This window comes from Acomys minous (assembly GCF_964271855.1).
Source record: "Acomys minous genome assembly, chromosome: 12".
In the NCBI taxonomy this organism is placed as follows: Eukaryota; Metazoa; Chordata; class Mammalia; order Rodentia; family Muridae; genus Acomys; species Acomys minous.
This window is the reverse complement of record NC_140493.1, coordinates 68,767,978-68,790,000: the sequence shown is the minus strand read 5'-3', so window position 1 is coordinate 68,790,000 and position 22,023 is coordinate 68,767,978. Positions and strand designations below refer to the sequence as shown.

General features: G+C 50.9%; 1 protein-coding gene across 9 annotated transcripts in view; it reads left to right on the top strand.

Annotated features, from left to right (window-relative positions):
• Positions 1–22,023, top strand: part of RPH3AL (rabphilin 3A like (without C2 domains)) — a 150,687-nt gene that overhangs the window by 30,972 nt on the left and 97,692 nt on the right. For 2 of the 9 annotated variants that reach the window (XM_084802852.1, XM_084802853.1), the window contains exon 1: positions 2,756–2,883. The exons of 1 other annotated variant lie outside the window; for it this stretch is intronic. The gene's annotated coding sequence lies outside the window, so the exon portion shown is untranslated. Of the gene's footprint in view, positions 1–2,755; positions 2,884–5,058; positions 5,153–5,963; positions 6,056–13,649; positions 13,674–15,887; positions 15,992–16,424; positions 16,584–22,023 lie in introns of those variants that run through there. 6 more of the 9 variants (XM_084802845.1, XM_084802850.1, XM_084802851.1 and 3 more) reach the window with 6 other exon arrangements.

Below are 22,023 nucleotides of genomic sequence, written 5' to 3'. Positions count from 1 at the left end.
CACTGTCACAAAAGATGTACTTCTCGGTAACCCAGGGAAGACATAACTTGGCTTAGGTCACAGCCAATCACTCTCCAGGGAGTGGAGGAGGGTGGTGGGTATCTTAATAGGTTCCCAGTCATGTCCACCCCTAAGGAGGAAGAAGCAGGGGCCATTTCTTCTCCTCCAGAAGGTTGACAGGCAAGATGGATGCCCATCACACAAAGCCAGCAGAGGCCCCTGGCCTTCGCTTTGCTAAAGGTAGAACTGTCTTCCCAGCTCACAATGTACGGTGCTACAGGCTTATGGCTACGATCAGCTTAGCATTGTGGTGGCATTGCCTCGGTCCTGGGGTATACAGACTGTGAACGCAAGCACTCTTCACACGTTCCTGTAAGGGGCATCTGAGGCCTTCTCATGGAGGCTTCCCACCTTCCTGGACAGGAAATCCCTCACAGGAAGCTCCCCCACAAGCCCTGGGAACTTCTGTCACCTTCCCCCTGGCAGTGGCTCAGTGTGTGTTTGTTTTTCTCTTTTCATCTTAGTGCCAGTTGCTTTTCTCTTGCTGATGTAACAAACACCCAAGAAGAACAAACCGAGTAGCCTTGTTTGAGCTCAGGGTTTCAGAGGGTTTAGCAAACCATTATTTGGCCCCAGGGATGGAGCATCAGGGGAGTGGAAGCATATGGCAAAAAGCTTTTTTTTTTTTTTTTTTTTTTTCCTACTGGGCAGGGGTACAGAGGGAAAGGTAATGCAAGAAGGAGCCAGGGCAAGATATAAACCCAGGACATAACCCTCTGTGTCCTGCTTCCTGTAGTGAGGCCCCACCTCCCACTTTGCCACCTTGATATAATACCATTGTATTTCCAATCTATGGAGGGATTAATCCATCAATAAATCAGAAGCCTCATGATCTAAGATCCCTGGAAAAGCCATCATAGGCGCACTGGAGGTGTGCCTTCCTAATCCGGCTTCTTAATCCGCTCCTTGGCAGCTGAGACCGCTGTCACACTGTCACACTGTTTTCTGTGGGCGGATGGACTCCGGGGTCTCCGCATACCGGGGGGGAGCTGCATCCCAGCGCGCTGATACAAGTTTTAAACTGTTTCCCTTCAGGTGGCGTCTCATGTGGAAGGCTGAGCTGGACTGGCTGGGTTGTTCCTTCTGCTTTTTACTTTGTTCTGTTTTTAAGACAAGGTCTTATCATGCAGCCCGGAAACTCAGGGTGTACATCAGGATGGCCTCAGGCTCACAGAAATCTGCCTGCTTCTGCCTCCCAAGCGCTGGGATCGAGGCCCTGTGTTTGGCTTGGAAAGCTACCTACTCCCTTCCCAGTTTGCACAGCACCACTGAATCCTTGGGCTCTGTCTTAGCTAGGGCTTCTATTGTGATGAAACATGACCAAAATGCAAATTGGGGAGTGTTGTAGGAAATGGGATATTAATATCTACTATTAATCCATATAATTATTACAGCAGTTATTTATTAAACCCACTATTAGGATTTCTTTTTTTTTTTTTTTCTTCGAGACAGGGTCTCTCTGTGTTAGCCTTGGCTGTCCTGGACTCGCTTTGTAGACCAGGCTGGCCTCGAACTCACAGCAATCCACCTGCCTCTGCCTCCTGAGTGCTAGAATTAAAGGCGCGTGCCGCCACGCCCGGCACCTGTTGGATTTTTTAAAATATGCCTATACCCCAGGCCTGGGCGGAGACCAACCCTCTAAACCATCTTTTACCTCCCAGCCCCATATCCCATGCCAATTGCTCTAATAATTCCTACCTGAGTTACTTCCCATCCAATAGCCCATAAATACTTGCACATGTTTCTCATCTCTCTTCCTCCATCCTCGAACCTCAGCGCAAAGTCCTCCCAGCCACTGTTTCTTTACACAATACCATGTTAAGTCTGTCTCTTCCTCCTCTCTTCCTCCTCCTCCTCCTCCTCCTCCTCCTCCTCCTTCTTCTTCTTCTTCTTCTTCTTCTCTCTCTCTCTCTCTCTCTCTCTCTCTCTCTCTCTCTCTCTCTCTCTCTCTCTCTCTCTTCCAGCCCTAGAACCTTAGCCTTCTCATCCTCTCTTCTGCCCTGGCCAGGTAATGCATTTTATTTAGCCAATCAGGGATAATTTGGAGGCAAGGTTCACAGACGTCAGTCACTTCGGGTACGTGAGTGTCTGCTCATAAAAGACAGCAAGTAGCCCTCAGGGAGCAAAATAATTAACAATCAAATACAAAGCACCAGACCATGCTGTAGCAGGGGAGGAAAGGGTTTATTTACTAAAGGAAGTCAGGACAGGACCTCAAACAGGGCAAGAATTTGGAGGCCAGAGCCGATGCAGAGGTCACGGAGAGGTGTTGCTTCCCATGGCTTAGTCAGCCTTCCTTTTTTTTTCTTTTCTTTTTTTTATTTTTTATTTGACAGGGTTTCTCTGTATAGCCTTGGCTGTCCTGGACTTGCTTTGTAGACTAGGCTGGCCTCGAACTCAAAGCGATCCACCTGCCTCTGCCTCCTGAGTGCTGGGATTAAAGGCGTGTGCCACCACTGCCCGGCAAATTTTTGCAATTTGTAAGTGCTCAGACTGAAAACCCATCCCCCAGAGGATGTAAACTGTCCCTCAAGGTCCAGCCTTGGGTGGGAAACACCATACAGGTGTCTGTCTCTGTGGGCCTTGGCCTTCAGTACTGTTAGTAGTGGGGTGGCCTGGCCCAGCTTCCCTGCACTGGAGGCAGAGAATCCAGGCCTGGCTTTGGCTCCAGCTGGGCCTTGCAGAGCTGTTACTTATTGAGTTAAGGCCCAGTGGTTTAAATGTGCAGCACCTGGGTCGCCCTTGACAACCACCACAGGAGAGAGGCCCTCCTGCTGCCTGGGCTCCCTGGAACCCTCTCTCCCCTGGGCCCAGTGCTTCCTGGTAGGTACTTCTGTCTCTCTGGGATCTAAGGATCTAGGAAGCTATCTTTGTGTGTCTGCCAGTGCCTGTCTAGTGCCTGCAGGGGGCTTTTCCAGACTGTGCTGTGGGGAAGGGTACACCAGGCTGGGAACGTGGTTGGTAAATGGTTCACAGAGACTGGCCTGGCAGGGGAAGGGCAGGGGGTTGGAGGCCAGCCAGGAGGACAGCCAGGAGGACAGCCTTAGACGTTACATTCTGTCTGTCCCGCCTTCGGACTCCAGTGCACAGGGTGGATGTGAGGTTTTGGTGGAAAGTTGAACAGCAGGTGGACGGGGGCAGGTAGAGGAGGGGGCCATGCGACTCTCTTGCACGCACACCATGACAAGCTGAGCTCTGTGTAGGAGTGAGAGGTGAGCTAGGATGTGTATGCCTGGTGTTCAGTGTTGAGGTCAGCTAGCATAAAACTGGGAAAAAACAAAAACAAAAACAAAACAAAACCAAAAACAAAATCCTCAGATAACCATGAGACAGGGCCCAGCCCCTAAGGGTCCCAGAGACAAAAGTAAATATTCACGGAAAAGCCGTGTTTCTTAGGACACATCTAGGGTTTGAAGGACCGAAGAGATGGGATTATTTTTTTGTTTTTGTTTTTGTTTTTGTTTTCCAAGACAAAGTTTCTCTGTGTAGCCCTGGCTGTCCTGGAACTTAGTTTGTATTCCACGCTGGCCTCAAACCCAATGACCTGCCCTCCTCTGGCCAGCTGAGAGATGGGCTTTTAAAGCACTTTACTGATCATTTGCTACAGTGGACATTTTGTTTTGCCACACTGAGATTTGAACCCAGGACCGTATATTTTAATGTATATTAGAACCTCCCAAAAGCCTCTTTTTTAATGATACGGTTTTCTACTTATGGTGGAGATGGAAAGTTTCCTTTGAAAACAAATTTGAGTAAACACATGAGCTGATTTGAAGGAAAATATGATATGAATAGTCTCACCCTCTGAGGGTCTGGAGCAGTCTTGTAGACTGCAGTGAAAAGGAAAGGGCTAAGGAGGGGGCAGGACCAGAGAAGCAGAGCCAGGAGGGAGAGAAAGACGGATTCGTGGGTCCAGAAATGTGGCCATAGGTCTTTTTTTAAAAAATATTTTTATTTAACTTTAATTTATGTGCATTGGTGTGAAAGTGTCAGATCTTAGAGTTACAGACAGTTGTGAACTGCCATGTGGGTGCTGGGAATTGAACCTGGGACCTTTGGAAGAGCAGACAGTGCTCTTAACCACTGAGCCAACTCTCCAGCCCCCGCCATAGGTCTTGATGAGGTCCATTTGAATTGTAATTGATAAAATCTATAGGGACTGCAGAGTGGATTGGACTGCACTATTAAGAGCTACCAGCGGGTGGCGCACGCCTGTAATCTCAGCACTCGGGAGGCAGAGGCAGGTGGAACTCTGTGAGTTGGAGGCCAGCCTGGTCTACAAAGCGAGTCCAGGACAGCCAAGGCTACACAGAGAAACCCTGTCTGAGAGCTGGGGCGGGGGAGGCACCAGTCTCCAGGTGTAGACTCTTAGTTGAGGCTGCAGTGGGAGCCATTGAAGGTGTCTGAAGAGAAGAGTGTTCATGATTATGCTTGAAGAAGCTGGTTTGTGATGGGGACCAGGTCTTGGAGTCAGGATGACCAAGCTGGGGCTTATTATGAGGTCAAACTAGGGCCATAGCCCACAGCTCACTCCTGCTGACTCTGGCTTGTAGCCTGGAGTATTGGGGAGAGTCCAGGTATGAGGCAGATGAGACCAGCCTTGGTCGGTGGATTCCAAAGGATTCTAACCGTGGCTGCAGATCAGAAGCCTGGGGCCAGGGGGCTGCTGGGGATATCTTGTTCTGGATGTCCTGGGAGAAAGATAGAGAAGGAGGGGCTCAGTGACAGCCCCCATGTGCCTCGAGGCCTAGCACAGAATGTTCTAGAATGCTGTGAGGGAAGTGGGTGGGATGAGCTGAAGGAAGCTATTCTGTGGTTAGACCAGGAAGTGTGCTGTTTCCTGCCTGGGTTTGATTCAGACCGCCCTGGCTGGCAGCCCAGGGTCAGGATTTCATTCATCAGCAGGACCAGTGTGCACTCGGGTCACCTTTGTTTGTTTGTTTATTACTGTCCCGTTTCTTCCTTCCAGTGTGAGAAGTCCCATCAGTTTAGGCACCAACCTTGCTTAAAAACCCCAGGCATTCAGCCTTTTCCTTCAAGGCCTTCTCTGTGCCAGGCAGCAAGGAAGGACCTGCCTAGTCCCGGTGGTACCGTAGGTGGGTTGTAGGTTCCAGACTGTCTGTGCTGTGCCCTAGTAGCCAGACCATGGGCAAATCTTCTACAACCTGGGAATGGACATACCTCATTCTGCTCCTTTGTGGAGGTGGAAGCCAGCCATGCAGGGTGCGGGGCTGTGAAATGCAGCCACGCTCAGTCCTGGGCGGCAACATTTTGGAGGGCTGAGATGGCTGATGCTGTAGCTAAGACGTAGGGGTGATGTCGCCTTAAGCCTGGGGTCTGCTCAGGTCTGACTGGAAGGTGTTTCTAGGAGTGGATTCCTCAGGGTGGGAAAAGCTGTTGTTGTTGTTGTTGTTATTTTGGGTTTTTGAGACAGAGTTTCACGCTGTAGTCCTGGCTCTCCTGCAACTCCTTCTGTAGACCAGGCTGGGCTCGAACTCAGAGATCTGCCTGCCTCTGCCTCCCCGAGTGCTTGGGACCAGAGCCGTGTGCCACCTCCACCCAGCTGGAGAAGCATTACTTTAGTTTTAAAGATAATTTCAGCCTCTAAGGGGATTGGTGTACATGTTTGCTCTGTGGAGGTTTGGCGATTGGAGCTGTCACTTGGCTGCCCTCCTTGGCATTCATGTTGGAGTGAGGAGTGCACAGCGGGCGCCATGGCTGTCTTTACAGCTCTTGGGAGACCCTGCTCTGCCCAGAGTTGGTGCCAGGAGCCCTGTGACCTCAGACGACTGGTACAGCCACTCCCTGCCCGCAGGCTTCCTTCCTGCCCAACAGTCTAGCTCTCTGTGTCCTTTCTGGCCCAGCGATCAGGAAGAGGCCACCAGCAGGCCTCCCAGAGGCGCCAGGAAGGACAGCTGTCCCAGGAACGCCAGCCCGCTGCCTCCTGCCTGCCAGGTCCCTCTTCTGCCTCTGTCGATCCTGGGACTGCAGCAGGGTGAGGTCTTCCGTCAGTGCGCCTTCCCCGTGCCCTGCCCTAGTTCACACAGTCCCAGCATTTGTTCACATTATTGTCTGGTCCATTCTGGAAACATCCAGTGGGAGGACATGGTGGGGACTCCGTGGACATTAGAGAAATAAAGACACAAAGCACTTTTTGTCTAGAGTGGTGAGGGCCCATTGCCCATCAACATGAAAGTTCTCAGAGTAGGGTGATAGTGCGGAGATGTGTGTTGATGACACTTCCATTGGGGAAGATTACAGTTTGTTTGGTTTTGGCCTGTGGAGCAGGAAAAAAAAATGTTTTTGATCAAAAAAGTTTATTTTAATTTTTTTTAAAAGACAACATCTCCTGTAGCCCACCCAAGCTAGCCTGGAAGTTGCTAGGTATCCCAGGTTGGCCCTGAATTTGTGATTTTCCTGTCTTTGCCTCCTGACTGCTGGGATTACAGTCATATGCCACTATGCCTGGCTGTCTGATACACTGATTCATACAATGACACTTGCTATATTGTTAAAAGTGATTACTCTAAAAAAAATACTTCCAGACATGAAGTGAGGCCAAGTGAAATAAAATAAATTTAAGATGGTGATTATCTTTTTTTTTTTTTTTCTGAAAGCTAGGATACAGACCCTGCCACCCAGCCTCTCTTCTTAAATACATTTTGAGGAGAGGTTCATAAAGAGTTAAAAAATGTGTTATAGCACTAACGTTTCACAAGGCAGTGTTTTGTCAGTTCTGAGGCTCCTGTCTGCTAGAGGACATAAGGTGTAGATGGAATTTGTAAATTAAAAGGTAAACTTAATTGGGTCATCACTTGGCATGGGCTGCCAGGGGCCTGCTTCCATCTCCTAATGCTGTGCACTGGGTGTTCTCGCAAGCTTCCTAGGAAAAGCTTCGCTAAAAGCAAGACAGGAGAGCCGGGCGTGGTAGCACACGCCTTTAATCCCAGCACTCAGGAGGCAGAGGCAGGGGGAAGGATGTGAGTTTGAGTCCAGCCTGGTCTACAAAGTGAGTCCAGGACAGCCAAGGCTACACAGAGAAACCCTATCTCAAACAAACAAACAAACAACAACAACAAAAAAAGCAAGACAGGAGCCTGTAGGTTCTGATCCAGGAGCCTGAGGCCTCTGACCTCACAGGACTCAGAAATAGGCTGAGGGCCCTTCCCCCAATAGGACCCAACCCCAGAGAAAGGACCACGAGCAGCATGGAGGAAAGTGACTCGCTACTTCTCTCTAGGATGCTGTAGGGTGAAGAGTAAAGAACACCAAGCTAGACTTGGGTAAAGGATACTCTTTGGACTTGGAGAGATGGGTTCACTGCAGGTGGCCCTCCCAAATATGGCGGGGGGGGGGGCAGGGGGAGGTGCCTGGCATGTGTGAGGGTTGCGGATGGCAGGGAAGAAAGAAGAGCACTGCCAGCTGCTGGACACAGATGAGGCAGCTGGTCCTTAGTCGTTGGGGGCTCAGAGGAACCACATCTGGGAATGTTTGTGGTGTTCGTTTCCAAATGAAACTCTTGTTTACGTGTGCCACTTAGAAATTGAACTCTTGGCCTCGAACATGCTGAGCAAATATGTCACCCTTGCCACATTTTGGCGGAGGTAGGGTTGAGGGCCAGAGGCCAAGCTTCCTTTTGTTTGCAGGGCTTGGACTTAAACCCAGGGTGTTGTGCATGCCAGGCAAGCCCTCCATCACTAAGCTGCATCTGCTGCCCCCACCCCGCCCACCCCTTTCACTTTCACTTTGAGGCAGGGTATCTTGAAGCTGCCCAGGCTGGCCTTGAACTTGATGTGTAGCTCATACGGCCTCTGCCCAGAGCTCGCGCACTCTCTCTCTGTCTCTCTGTCTCTCTGTCTCTGTCTCTCTGTCTGTCTCTCTCTGTCTCTCTCTCTTCTTTTTTAAAGATAGGGTCTCTTTGCATAGCCCTAGCTGTCCTGGAACTCACTATGTAGACGAGGCTAGCCTGGATTGCAGAGTTGGACCCACCCCTGCCTCCCAAGTGCTGGGATCACAAGTGTGTGCCACCATGCCTGACATTAACTCTCCCAAACAAACAAAGGACTCTTGTCTGCATTTATTTATTTTTATTTATTTATTTTATTTTATTTTTATCTGCATTTATTTTGTGCTGAATCTCTTCCCACATCCCCGGCTTCTCTTCCTAGTCAGTCACTTCTGGGATCGCTTCTGCTCGGTGTTGGCTCCTCTTTTGGTTTGGGACAGGGTGTGCCTTTTCAGTGGGGTGGGCTCTGTGTGACCGGGCACTCACGGATGCTATGCACAGAGCTATGCATCTTGGGGCTTTGTTCAGCTGGGGATGCAGTGCCAGATGTTTGCTGCATTTGCAAGTGTGCGAAGCACAGATTCAGTTCTATGGGGCAGGGGGGAGGCTACTGATCCAATGCTCAGCCCCCGTGTCCAGCTGCGGCACATACTCCATGCTTCCTCGGGAATGGTCCAGGATGCTTCTGTAGAATGGCATTTTTTTGCTCTGGTGGCTTTTCAGATATGCATATTCTGGATGGTCCAAGCAATTTCATGGGTGTTCCTTTTTTTTGTTTTTGTTTTTTTTGTTTTTTGTTTTTGGTTTTTCGAGACAGGGTTTCTCTGTGTAGCCTTGGCTGTCCAGGACTCACTTTGTAGACCAGGCTGGCCTTGAACTCACAACGATCCACCTGCCTCTACCTCCCAAGTGCTGGGATTAAAGGCGTGCGCCACCACTGCCCGGCTTCACGGGTGTTCTTAAAGTGAAAGGGAAACCTTAACCTCTTGATGAGCATGATTTCATGGAGTTTTCAGCAGAAAAAAAAAATAGGGGAACAATTTTCACAGGTGTCCTGGTTAACTAGTTAACTTTTTGTCAAGTCGACAGGTAATTAGAGTCATCTGAGAAGAGGAACCTCAGCTGAGAAAATTGCCCCATCTCATTGCCTGTAGGCGAGTGGGGGGGGCTATTTCTTGATTAATGATAGATTTGGGAGAGTCCAGGCCACTGTGGGTGGTTCTGGGTGTTATAAGAAAGCAGGCTGAGCAAGCCAGTCAGCAGGGTTCTTCTATGACCTCTCAGTCAGTTCCTGCCTCAGTTTCCCTCAGCGGATGATAGCCTGGGATATGTGAGGCAATAAGCCTTTTCATCCTCCTCTTGATGTTGGTCTTCATCTTTATCGCAGCAATGGACACAGAGCTAAGGCAGTGGGTTACCTCAGACTGCTTATGGGAAGAGCCTGGCAGTTAAGTGTGTTGCTTGTGTTATGTCAAGGTTTTGGGAGCAGAGGAGAGCTGGAATTATAGACAGCTAGAGCAGTAACACACAGGAGAAACTGTTGTACAGAGTGGGGTGTGTGTGTGTGTGTGTGTGTGTGTGTGTGTACATTTGTGCAGGCATGTGTATGTCCACGGGTGTGTATGTCCATATATATATGGAGAGACAGAGCAGAGAGAGTTTGGTTGTCTGTTCCTTCTCTCCCTCTCTTTCCCTTTCTTTCTCCCCTCTTCCCACCCCCCCACCCCCCCCACCCCCCTCACCCCACCATCCCACTTCCTCTCCTCCTCCTGCTCCCCCCAGGCTGGCCTCAAACTTACTATGCAACTGAAGATGGCCTTGAACTTCTGATCTTCCTGCCTCCCCCTCCCCTCACCTCCTCCGGTTACCTGAATGCGTTAACAGGCCAGGTTTGTGAGGCTCGGGACAGATCAGACCAGGGCGGACATTCTACCACCCTCAGCCCCTGCTTGTGTGTGTGTGTGTGTGTGTGTGTGTGTGTGTGTGTGTGTGTGTGTGCCTGTGTGCTCTGAGGTTGAATCCAGGGCCCTACATACACCAAAGAGGGGCCCTATCACTGGGGCACTTAATTGTATTTTGAAAAGTTATTTAAAAAAATATCCCTTACAATGAAAAAAAAAAAAGAAGTTGATTGCTACAGAAAGCTAATTCGTTACTTGCGTTGAATGTTCCCCATTTGGGAAGGAGGAGTGTGCCGTAGGAGTTCACTTCCTCCTGCTTTATGCATAGTTGAACAGCGGTTATTTAGTGAAATAAGATGAAATGAGTACAGGGTGTAACGTTCCAAGTTGTCCCTCGGTGCCTCACCTCCAGAGGGGCCGGGTAGGATGGAGAGATCTGATTTCCTGGTCCCTGCATGGGAGATGGCAATGGCAGGCATTGCCCCAGCCAGCCGCAGCAGTGTGGCCGGCTCCGCCTTCCTCTTCTGGCTCACTGGAGAGCTGTGCTATGTCTTGTTTGTTTGCCTATGGAAGGCTGTCTTCAGATTATGAGTAAAGTTTATACATAAATACACACACACACACACACACACACACACACACACATATATATATATATATTGGCGTGGATGTGACTGTCATTTATTTGCATAAACACCATGAAGTACACACAGTAAGACTGTGATCTCTGGTGGTCTCCTGTGCAGTCTCACAGAGGTTGGGGGGGGGGGATGAGAATTTGTTTACCCTTCATTTCAGTATATTGTTACAATTTTATTTTAAAACATTTTAAGATTTATTTGGTGTGTGTGTGTGTGTGTGTTGCAAATGTTTATTTGTGCAGGCTCCTATTAAGTCTAGAAGGGGGTATGACATCATCTGGAGTGGGAGGGCCAGGCAGTTGTGAGCTGCCTGCTGTGCATGCTGGGAGCTGGAGTTGGGTCCCTTGGGGTCCCCTGGAAGAGCAGCACACAAACCTTCCTAACCACCGAGCTATCTTTTCAGTCCGTATTTTTTTTTTTTAAAGTATGTATGTATGAGTAATGTGCATGCAGAGGCCGGGAGTTGGCTTCAGGTGTCTTCCTCAAACCGTCTCTATTTGATTTACTGAGGCCGTTTCTTGATTTACTGAGGGCTTAGAAGTTCCAGCTTGCCCCAGGGACAATCACCTCTGCCATCTGAGAACTGGGAGAGCAGGTGGGTTACCACGCCCCGTTAGCTGTCAGCATGGGGTTCTCGGAACTGGGACTCCCGTCTTCCACACTTTATCTCAGCCACTTCCTCAGCCCAGAGTTGTTCTGTGTTACTAGTAATTGCTGTCACCTTCCCTCCCCTCCTTGTGGGGCATGGTGTCACTATGTGGTCCAGACTGGCCTTGAACTCCCAAAGCTCCTCCTGCCTCAGCCTCTCGGGTGCTGGGGTTATCGTTGAATGCTACCACACCTGGCTTGTTGTTAGTCTCTTAGTGAGCCTGATTTCTAAATTTTATCATAGGTTGGTCTGTATAGGAATAAAAACACCATGTCCAGAGTTTGATTCTGTCTGTGGGTTCAGCCATCCACTTCAGGCCTGGGAACAGTTGCCCTGCAGACAGGGTGATTACTGTGTGTTTAGTTCTGTAAGAGACAACTTTCCAAGCTGGTTGTACCTGTGGGGAGCGGAGGAAGCCCTGAGTGAGTGACGTCCCGAGAGGATGTATATCCTTAACATGCGCACAGCCATGCCAAGGGTCTCCGAGAGCCGCAAGGCCCTCCCTGGGTGGCACAGCCTTCCCCAGGGCACTGAGTGGGAGTGTTGACAGCCTTGGCAGAAAATTCTACCATAACGTTCTCCCTCAACCTCATCTTTACCACCTGGAGCTGCTCAGTAGAGACTTCTGTAGAGATTGGCTAACCCGCCTCCTTGGTCCAGCTGTGTGCCACGAACTCTGCCTCCTTGGTCCAGCTGTGTGCCGTGAACACTACCTCCTTGGTCCAGCTGTGTACCCTGAACTCTGCCTCCTTGGTCCAGCTGTGTGCTGTGAACTCTGCCTCCTTGGTCCAGCTGTGTGCTGTGAACTCTGCCTCCTTGGTCCAGCTGTGTGCTGTGAACTCTGCCTCCTTGGTCCAGCTGTGTGCTGTGAACTCTGCCTCCTTGGTCCAGCTGTGTGCTGTGTACTCTGCCTCCTTGGTCCAGCTGTGTGCTGTGAACTCTGCCTCCTTGGTCCAGCTGTGTGCTGTGTACTCTGCCTCCTTGGTCCAGCTGTGTGCTGTGAACTCTGCCTCCTTGGTCCAGCTGTGTGCTGTGAACTCTGCCTCCTTGGTCCAGCTGTGTGCTGTGAACTCTGCCTCCTTGGTCCAGCTGTGTGCTGTGAACTCTGCCTCCTTGGTCCAGCTGTGTACCCTGAACTCTGCCTCCTTGGTCCAGTTGTGTGCTGTGAACACTACCTCCTTGGTCCAGCTGTGTACCCTGAACTCTGCCTCCTTGGTCCAGCTGTGTGCTGTGAACTCTGCCTCCTTGGCCCAGCTGTGTACCCTGAACTCTGCCTCCTTGGTCCAGCTGTGTGCTGTGAACTCTGCCTCCTTGGTCCAGCTGTGTGCTGTGAACTCTGCCTCCTTGCTTACCTGTTTGTAATAGTGCTGCCTCCTTGATGCATCTGTATGCAATAAGCCCACCTCCCTGTTCAACTCTCTATAAACATGCTGGGCTTGCAGGGTGCGGGAATTTTTCCCATCAGAGGGCCCAGGCCAGCTGATCGCAGCTTTCTGTCCACGGGTGTCTGTCTCCCTGCCCTCGTTCCCTCACCACCCCAGTCAGGTCTGTCCCTGGAGCTGCCGTGCTACACAGCAAGGACCCCTTTACAGTGGGCGACAGTTCTGGTTGCTCAACCTCCGCACTGGCATTTGACATCAGTTTTGGGATTTGGGGTGTTTAAATAGATGTGTAGTATTATCGTTATTGTGCTTAGTAATTCTCTAAGAAGACATTATGATATTGAAAATCTTTCCATGTGCTCATTTGCTGTTTGTACAGCTTTTTTGTTTGTTTGTTTGTTTTGGTTTTGGTTTTGGCTTTTGGTTTTTAGAGACAGGGTTTCTCTGTGTAGCCTTGGCTGTCCTGGACTCACTTTGTAGACCAGGTTGGCCTCGAACTCACATTGATCTACCTACCTCTGCCTCCTGAGTGCTGGGATTAAAGGCATGCACCACCACGCCCGGCTGTACAGCTTTTTATACTTAAAAAAGTTAAATTATGGCTGGGCATGGTAGCGCATGCCTTTGCTCCTAGCACTCAGGAGGCAGCCTAGTCTACATAGTGAGTTCCAGAACAACCAGGACTACACAGAGAACCCTTGTCTCAGAAAAACAAAAAGCACGTAAAAGTAAAATTATGTTTATATATTCTTGGAGAATAAGGAGAGCAGGAGCACCTGGGTGGTTGTATGTGGAGATCAGAGGACCTCCTTTTGCCACTAGGGATCCAAGGATCCAACTCAGGTGGTCAGGCTTGCCAGCCGAAACCCTTACTTACTGAGCCATGTCACCACCCTTCACCGTCTGTTGTTGTTGTTGTTGTGTTGTTGTTGTTGTTATTATTATTATTATTGTATATATGTGCTTGTGTGAGGATGTATGCCAGAGCCAGGGCATGTGTGCCACGGTGCACATGTGGAGATAAAAGGACAACTTCGTGAAGTCAGTTCTCTCTTCCTTTCTGTGAGTTCTGGGGCTTGAACTCAGTTTGCCAGGCTTGCCCTACAAGCTCCCCGCCCTCTGTGCCATCTCAGTGCTCCTAGTCACAAATTTTCTTTGGTGTACAGATCTTTTCAACTTTTTTCACTTTGTGTTACTAGGGTGCTGATGCCTCAAGGAAGCTAGCCCCTGCTCGGATCTTATGCCCACTTTCAGGTAGCCTGTGTGTTCTTACTTTTTTTTTTTTAATGTTCTACATTTAATATTTAAACAGCTTCTAACTTATCTAACAGTATAGAGTAAAAAGATTGTGTACATGGGTGTGGTGAGTGGGTTGAGAAAAGTGTGTCCAAAAGATGTGTAGTTTTTGGTTGCAAGCTGTTTACTCTGTGTGTAAAACACATAGGTTTTTGTTTTGAGAATCTACATTTATTTACCGCGTGTGCGCACGTGGGTGCATGTGCAGACAGGCCCCACAGGAGGCAGTATTGGGTTCAGATGCCTCCGTGGTGAAGAGCTTGACCTTGAGTTCACCTCTTGCCATTTACCACCGTGTACCTTTGGTGAGCATTGGCCTCTCTGAGCTCAGCTTGCTCGGCTGTCAAGAGGGAATCCTAGGAGCCTGTCTCAGAGGACACACTTGTTTAAAGCTCTTGTCACTGAGCTTGGTAGAGAGCGCTCCTGAATGGCAGGTCTTCTAACCAATAGCAGGCATACCTTTGGCGTCCCCTGTGATGTTCTGGGTTCCAAGTTGTGTCTTGGAGCCTCAGCCTCGGTCTGGGGCGAACGGGTGCAGATGGGCCCAACCATGCTCCCAAACACACGTGGGGCTCTGCTCCTGCCCTCTCTCCCTTCATTGCCATGATCCCCCAGGGCCTGTCTGCTCACATCTACTGGATCACTTCTCCCACTCGCCATGTCTTGGGACTGATGCTCGTATTCTTCCCAACCTGACTGCCCACGTGACACTGAGCTCCTGCTCAGCATACCTGAGGCTGACTGCTCAGGGCCGAGGAGCTTCTGCTGGGAGTGGTGAGAGGTTCAAGAGAGGCGGAAGGTGACCAGGTGGCCAGAGTCCTCTTTAGAGCAGCCCTAGACGTTCTGGCTCCCAGCACCTTGAGAGACAGGCCTAGTTTGTTTGTTTGTTTGTTCTGTCCTGTTTTGTTTTATTTTTTGTTTTGAGATAGGCTCTCACCGTGTAGCCTAGGTTAGCCTAGAATTTGCAGCCCTGTCACCTGTCACCTCCTGAGTACTTGACTTATTCCTGCATCACCATGCCCACCTGGGGATTTATTTCCGTTTTTTTTTAATCCATGCATATGTACATATGTATACGTGGGGACTCGGCGTGCACATAAGTGCAGGTCCAAGTAGAGGCCAGAGGCATCTGATGCCCTGGGACTGGACTTACAGGCAGCGAGTCACACGGGTGCCGCGGACTGAACTCAGGTCTTCTAGAAGAGCACGCCACATTCTTAACCACTGAGCCATTGTCTCTGCAGCTCCCAGCAAAGCCCTTGTCCCTTTTAGGAAGGTCGTGTGGCCTGTCCCTTTAGCTGACTCTTCTTCCAATACACCTAGAAACGATATAGGGACGTCCCTCTCTGGGACGTTCCTAAGGGAAGGCCTCGGAACTGGCTGCTGCTTGGAGCCGAGCACCCAGGCCACACTGTGGAGTCCCCTGTGCAGTGGTCAGAGGAACCAGGGGGCTGGGCTCACATCTCCAGTTTGCAAATACCTCCTCCCGTTCTGCGCGCACTCTTGTCACCTTCTTGATATTGCTGCACTGGTTTTTTTTTTTCATTCTGATAAAGTTCAGTCATCTTTTTGTCGTTGCTTATGGTTTGGTGCCACCAGTGAGGCTGTGAGTGAGGAGTAGTGAGGGGGGGCACAGACTGGGGTGCAGGGCATCATGCCAGCCGGCCTATCTAGAGATACACATGGCAGGGGAGGTGGGGCCCAGGGGATGACCGTGAACTCCGAGGTGAGGACACTGGGCTTGATCCTAAACTGAGCAGTGGGGGGGTGGGGGGGCAGGCTGCAGGGGGTAATAGGCTGTGGGAGGTCGGGCGAAGCAGTAGTCTCGGAGGCTTATTTCTGGGCCCAAGAAGGACAATGGCTGCATTGCCGCTAGCTAGCAAAGGTCCCTGCTGCCTGCCTGGCAGGTGTGGCACCTCTCACCCCAGCCACTTGCAAGTTGAGACAGGTGACCTCCTCAGTAACAACCTTCAGTCTGCTCTGGCCTTTGACTACTTCCTGCCCACTCAGGTTCTGAGAGTGTTTGGAAGGTGCTTGACAACTCTCCTCCCCCTCCCCCCTCCGGTTTATTGCCTCTGTTAGGCACCACCTGCCAACAGCCAAGGTTTTCCAGCAGGAGGCGGGGGAGGGGAGTGGTGTGTGTGTGTGAGGGGGTGGAGGGGGGGCAGCTCAAATCAAATTAGGCCACTTGTGGCAGCTATGGGGCACCAGGCGGTGGTTGTGGCTCTCTGGGCCTGTGCCTTTGTCTCTGCTCTTGTCATCCCCATGGACATGTCGTGAGTGCCAGGTAGATGCCCAGTGGGCAGGTGGCACCTGTGGCTGGCTGCTGCATCCTCCCTCTGATAGCTCAGGGTTGGGTTGAACACTACATGTGGTTTTCATGTGGGAGCTTCTTAAAAACCTCGGAGACTCTTGGCTAGTGCCACTGGTTTTGTCTGGACCCTCCCTCTGCTCATCTCTGCACCAAGTCCTATTTTGGGGTGGCCCCCACTGCTGCACGGAGCCTAGGGGATGCTCACGGTGGGCATCTTTGCTTATCTGGGGTCCTTGGTAGCCGGCAGAGAAGTGGACAGCTGGCTCCTCAGCAGCATGGCACTTAACCTTGGAGTTGGAACAGAGAAACGTCTGTTTGTGTTTCCAGGAACAAGAGGGGACAGCTGGCCCGCAGATAGCAGGCTAGGTCAGCTGAGGGTTGCCTTGGCGGCCCGGCTTTACGCAAACAGCCAGGGCCAGGCGCTTGGGCGGAAGAGGGATGGAGAAGTAACTGGTGGGGCTGAGGAAGGCAGCTTAAGAGCTGCTTTCTAGTCTGGGCTGCTCAGAGCAGGTGGAGGTGGGGCAGGCTGCTCAGGGACGCTCTCTACCTGGCAGGTAAGGAGTTGGGGCTTTCCTTCAGGGCGTTCTGTCTCCTGGTGGGTTCTGTCCAGGTACTTCAGTAAAGCAGTACCCAGGTGGGAACTGAAGTCAGATTTCCTTTGCAGAAACTACCCAGGCCCCACAAGCCACATACATGGACGCAGGTTGTTTTTTGGATGGAGGGTCCTGGATGCGGTGGCTCATATCTGCAATCCCAGCCCTCAGGAAGCTCAGGCTGGAGGGTAGCAGAGAGTTCCAGGCCAACCTGGGTTATGAAGAGAGTTCCGGGCTCGCATAGATTACACGGTAAAGCTTGAGAGAAAGGGGGGGGGGTGCGGGGAGAGACAGACAGACAGAAAATGACAGAGACGGGCAGACAAATACACACACAGAGAGAGGGAAAGTCAGAATGGTGGGGGACAGAGGAGGGGGGGAAGACAGAGGGGAAAATGGGGGGCAGGAGGAGACAGAGAGGCAGAGAAGAGAGACAGAAAGGGAGGGGGAGAGAGAGGAGATGGGGGCACAGGGGGAAGACAAAGAGAAGGGGTAGGGGGAGAGAGAACACACAGAGACATACAGATACACAGACATGGACAGACACATGGACACATGAACACAGACATACAGATGCACGGAGAGACATACACAGATACACATGCACACATACACACTTGAGTGCATGACTCTAACCAGGTTTTGGCAGCCCCTGGGAGGACCTAGCGTTGTCTGGGCAGAGCCTGGCTTTCCCCGACAGCATGATGTTGTTTCCATAGCTGTTGAGCCAAATTCTAATCCCATTTCCATATTTATGTTTGCTACTTCTTGACAGTCTGGTTAAGTAACGTTTTTACCTTGTTTTCTCGGGGCTTTTAAAATTCCATTTATTTGCTCAGTGCGAGTGTATGGGCACGGCTATGGCACAGTGTGTGAGTAGGTTAGAGGGCAGCGTGCAGAACTCTGTCCTTTCCCTGTATCATGTGACTCCCAGAGAGTGAACCCAGGTCACCAGGCTTGGCCAGCAAGTAGCCTAACTCACTGACTGGCCCATCATGTAGGCCGTGTGTGTGTGTGTGTGTGTGTGTGTGTGTGTTATATAAAAACAGGTGTATTTGTTCTTTTATTATGAGAAAAAAATAGAATTCTGGCATTTAGAAATATGCCACTGCACATGACTAAAATGGTGGCTTAAATGTAGACTGGCTGATAATAGAGAGCAAGCAGCTATGTTAGCTTACAGTGACCAGGATGGGTTTGAAGCCGCGTTGTAGTGACCCGTTAGCTGCTTTGCTGGTGCATGAAGGAAATGGCTTTCCAGTGAGGTCAAACCACTGCTGTAATGTGTGTGTGTGTGTGTGTGTGTGTGTGTGTGTGTGTACATGTATGTTATGTGTATGTGTATGTGCGTGTGCGTGAGTGTGTGCCTGTGCCTACAGAGCCCAGAATTCATTGTCCAGTATCTTCCTTGTTTCTGTCCCCTTTTTTAAGGCAGGGTATAGCTGGCTAGCCAGTGTGCTCTGGGGATCTGCCCGTCTCTCCCAGCACAGGGGCTACAGATTTGTGTGCTGCCCAGCACCACACCCTGTTTTTTATGTGGGTGCTGGAGTTGTGAAGTTGGGGGCCTCATGCTTATACATCAGGCACTTTACGGCAGCCTCCCCTATTCCCCGACTGCTGTAATTTAAAGTAGTGAGGCGTGCGTGTGTTTTGCGACATTCTGTAGCTCTGTACTGTGTTGGGGAAAGGCCTGATCTTCTGGTTAAGACACAACACGTGTGACAGCGATGCACCATCTATGTTTGTAATGAAAGCTACGAGGGCATTCAGTTGTAGGTTAATGAAAAATCTATTTTTTTTTCCTAATTCAAGCTCACAGATCCCTTCTGTAATGCCCAGGGAACGCAGTGACCAAATGGGTTGTTCCATGCTTCCCCCGCCTCCCGACCCCCCCCCCCCTTCCTCATCTGTTCCCTTCTCTCTTTTCTTTTTTTCCTTTAGAGACAGTGCTACTGTGTAGCCAGGCTGGCTTCAAACACGTCCTCTCGCTGCCTTCCTCTCCTGAGTGCTGGGGTTATAGCCGCACACCCTTAATGTGTGTGTTGACTGTGAACGCGTTGTCCCAGAAGTCGGAGGCCTTTCTTGGTCCTTAGTGCTCCAGGACATCAAGGGACACCATGAACGCCTTAGTAGTGCACATGGCCAAGTGGAGCCATGGTGCTTAGCCTCCCCACCTCCAAGACAAGATTGGGATCTGCTGCCCCACTGCGGTGTTGGTCGAACTGTGTGTCCCTTAAAAGGATATACTGATGTCCTTCCTGCCTTTCGGTGCCTCTGAATGTGGCTTTTACTCGGAAACAGGGCTGTTCCAGTTATAATTACTAGATAGAGACCTTTCTGGAATGAGATGCTATCTGATTCCAGCTTACTTGTAATCCCAGTACTCAGGAGATGGGGGGAGGAGGAATGCAAGTTCTAGGCTCTTCTGGGCTACGCAGTAAGTTCTGGGGCCCGCCTGGGCTATGTGATAACAAGCTCCTACCTAAAAAAAAAGAAAAGAAAAGAAAACAAACAAACAAACAAAAACCCAAACAAAACCCATAACAAAGAGAACATGGGCTGAGAATATAGCTTAAAGGGCCATGGGTTCAGTCTCCAGTACAAAAGAAAAGAAAAAGGAGAAAAGTCAGACTGGGACCGGGTTATGATAGCCCAGGGCAGGCACTGGGTTCTAGCCTCAGCTTTGGAGGAGGGAGGAAAAGGGAGCAGCAGAGGGAGGGAGGAGAAAGAGGAGCGCTGTGTGAAGACAGACAGACAGACGGGCAGGCAGACGGGCAGACAGACAGACAGGCAGACAAGAGCCCATTGCAGTGCAGATAGAACTTGGACAGTTGCAGAACACAGGTAACTCTGGGGGCTGCCGGTGGGCGCCAGTGGCTAACAGGTGAGGGGCACCTTCTGCTCCTGAGGCCGCCGCAGACCACACTCAGCCCAACTCATACCCTACTTTTAGACCTGCCCTAGCAACTCTGTGGCAGCGCCCCTAGGTCACAGCTCTGGCCTAGTGCCAGCAGGAACAAGTGCTCCTGGAAGCTGGCCTGCGCTGGCCTGCACTGGCCTGCACTGGCCTGCACAGCTCCCCTCCTGTGCCTTCCCAGGTGATTCTTGCCCAAGGAGCGAGGTTACCCCTACCTGCCAGGATTGAAGTGTTCCTACCTGCCCTGTGTCAGGCTTTTTAGAAGCCACAAAAGCAAAGCTGCACCTCTGGGGACATGCGGGCAGAGCTTGTGGCAGAGGACAGGGAGGAAGGAAAGTGTTTGGCATCTCATTTCAGGTGGAGGTTTTTCATCCTGGGGAGAAGGGAAGCATTTGTTTCAAGTTAGACAAAGAGGCAGGCAGGGGCTTGGGGTCACTGGCCTGGGCATCCAAGTTCCTTAAAGAATCCAGGGATTAAATAAAAGATGATGCCGTAATATTAAGGTGTCTCGTACAGTGTGGGAGGCCTGCCAGAGGATGAGAAGAGCCGCCCCTGCCAGGCCCCCAGCAACCGAGCTGCTACCGGGGGCTGATGCATAGTTGGTACCCGGTGAGTCTGCCGGGTGGATGGTGCAGTGGGGCCACGGGCTGCTCAGTCTTGCTTGGGTGAGAGGCCAGTGATGGGCCCTTTGCTTTGTGACTAGGTAGGCATGGGTGCAGCAGGAGCCCAGCGCTTATCACTCTCCAAAGGGCACAAGTGAAAAGGCCAGTCTAGGATGACTCTGCCCTAGCAATTTACCTGCCCTGTCTCCTCCTCCTCCTCTTTTTTTTTTTTTAAATATTTATTTATTATTATATATACAGTGCTCTGCCTGCATGTACACCTTCGGGCCAGAAGAGGGCATCAGATCACATTACAGATGGTTGTGAGCTTCCATGTGGTTGCTGGGAATTGAACTTGGGACCTCTGGAAGAGCAGGCGGTGCTCTTAACCACTGAGCCATCTCTCCAGCCCCTCCTCCTCTCTTATATGTGCTTAAATATATTCAAATATTTAAAGCCCAAAAAAGTATTTTTGAGACAGTTGTCTCGCTGTGTAGCACTGGCTGACCTGGAACTCACTATGTAGACCAGGCTGTCCATGAATTCATGGACATCTACCCGCCTCTGCCTCCCAGGTGCTGGCATTAAAGGTGTGTACTATCACACCTGGCCATCACATTTCTTACAAGTCATATTTATTGTGTGTGCGCATAATGGGGTGTACATTCAAAAGCACTTAGGTGGAGGCCATAGGGTAACTTGAAGGAACCACGTCTCTCTTTCCTCAGTGTGGGGTTGGGCATCAAAATCTGGTCATCATCAGGCTTGGCAGCAGGTCCCTTTACCCACGGGGCCAATCTACCAGCCCGTGGACACCTTTCTTTAAAAGTTAGGAGTTGTCGCTGATGCCTGTAATCCCAGTGCCTAGGAGACTGAGCGAGGAGGATTGCCTTGTGTTTGAGGCTAGCTTGTGTTTTAGTCTGAGCCACGAGGACTGGGGACGGTGGGGGGGGTGGTAGCAAAGGAAGGCAAAATAAAGCAACGACAAACAACTCCAACTTTTCTTCATTAGATTGAAGAAAAGCTTCACTGATAATTCCAAATGGCGTCCTGCCACTTGAACCTTGAGTGTTCCGGGCTGCGTCACCCTTTCTCTGCCTCCTGGTCGGCTCCTCTTCTGCGGCCAGCCTTGCTGTGTTGCCCTTTTCCACGTCATCTGTCATTTTTGACATTAACTGTGACCTTGTGCCTGGAGTTGTTATTGATCATTCCTCAAGCGTCTGGGTCCTGTCTGGGTTTCTAGTTGGTGCGAGCCATCTTGCCACGTGGCCAGAGGCAGGACAAGAGAGACCCGCTCATGAATGGGTGTAGGCACACGGGGGGGGGGGGCTCCCCCATGATTGGCATGACAGGAGGTGAGGTGGCTGCTCGAGCCGTGCTTTGTGGGCTGCAGTGTACTGGGTCTTTGAATGTGTGCCGAACACTCATCTTGTCCAGATGCTGTGCTAGGCCAGGGACACTGAGGACATCCCTAGACACGGAGGACATCCCTAGACACGGAGGACATCCCTAGACACGGAGGACATCCCTAGACACTGAGGACATCCCTAGACACTGAGGACATCCCTAGACACGGAGGACATCCCTAGACACTGAGGACATCCCTAGACACTGAGGACATCCCTAGGCACGGAGGACATCCCATCTCCAGACTTGTCTTCATAGGGACAGCAGAGACAAAGAACCCAGAGGATACAGATACCAGGGGGGGGTCAGTCCAAATGTTGGGTAGAGGGAAGCCACAGACTCCCCATAGGAGGTGGGGCTGGGTATCTGTAGGGAGACAGTAGGAAGAAAGCGTCCCAGGTGAGGGCTCGTGAATGGGTCAGTGGGTAAGGTGGAATACTGCACAAGCCAGGCCGCCTTCAACACCCACCCATAG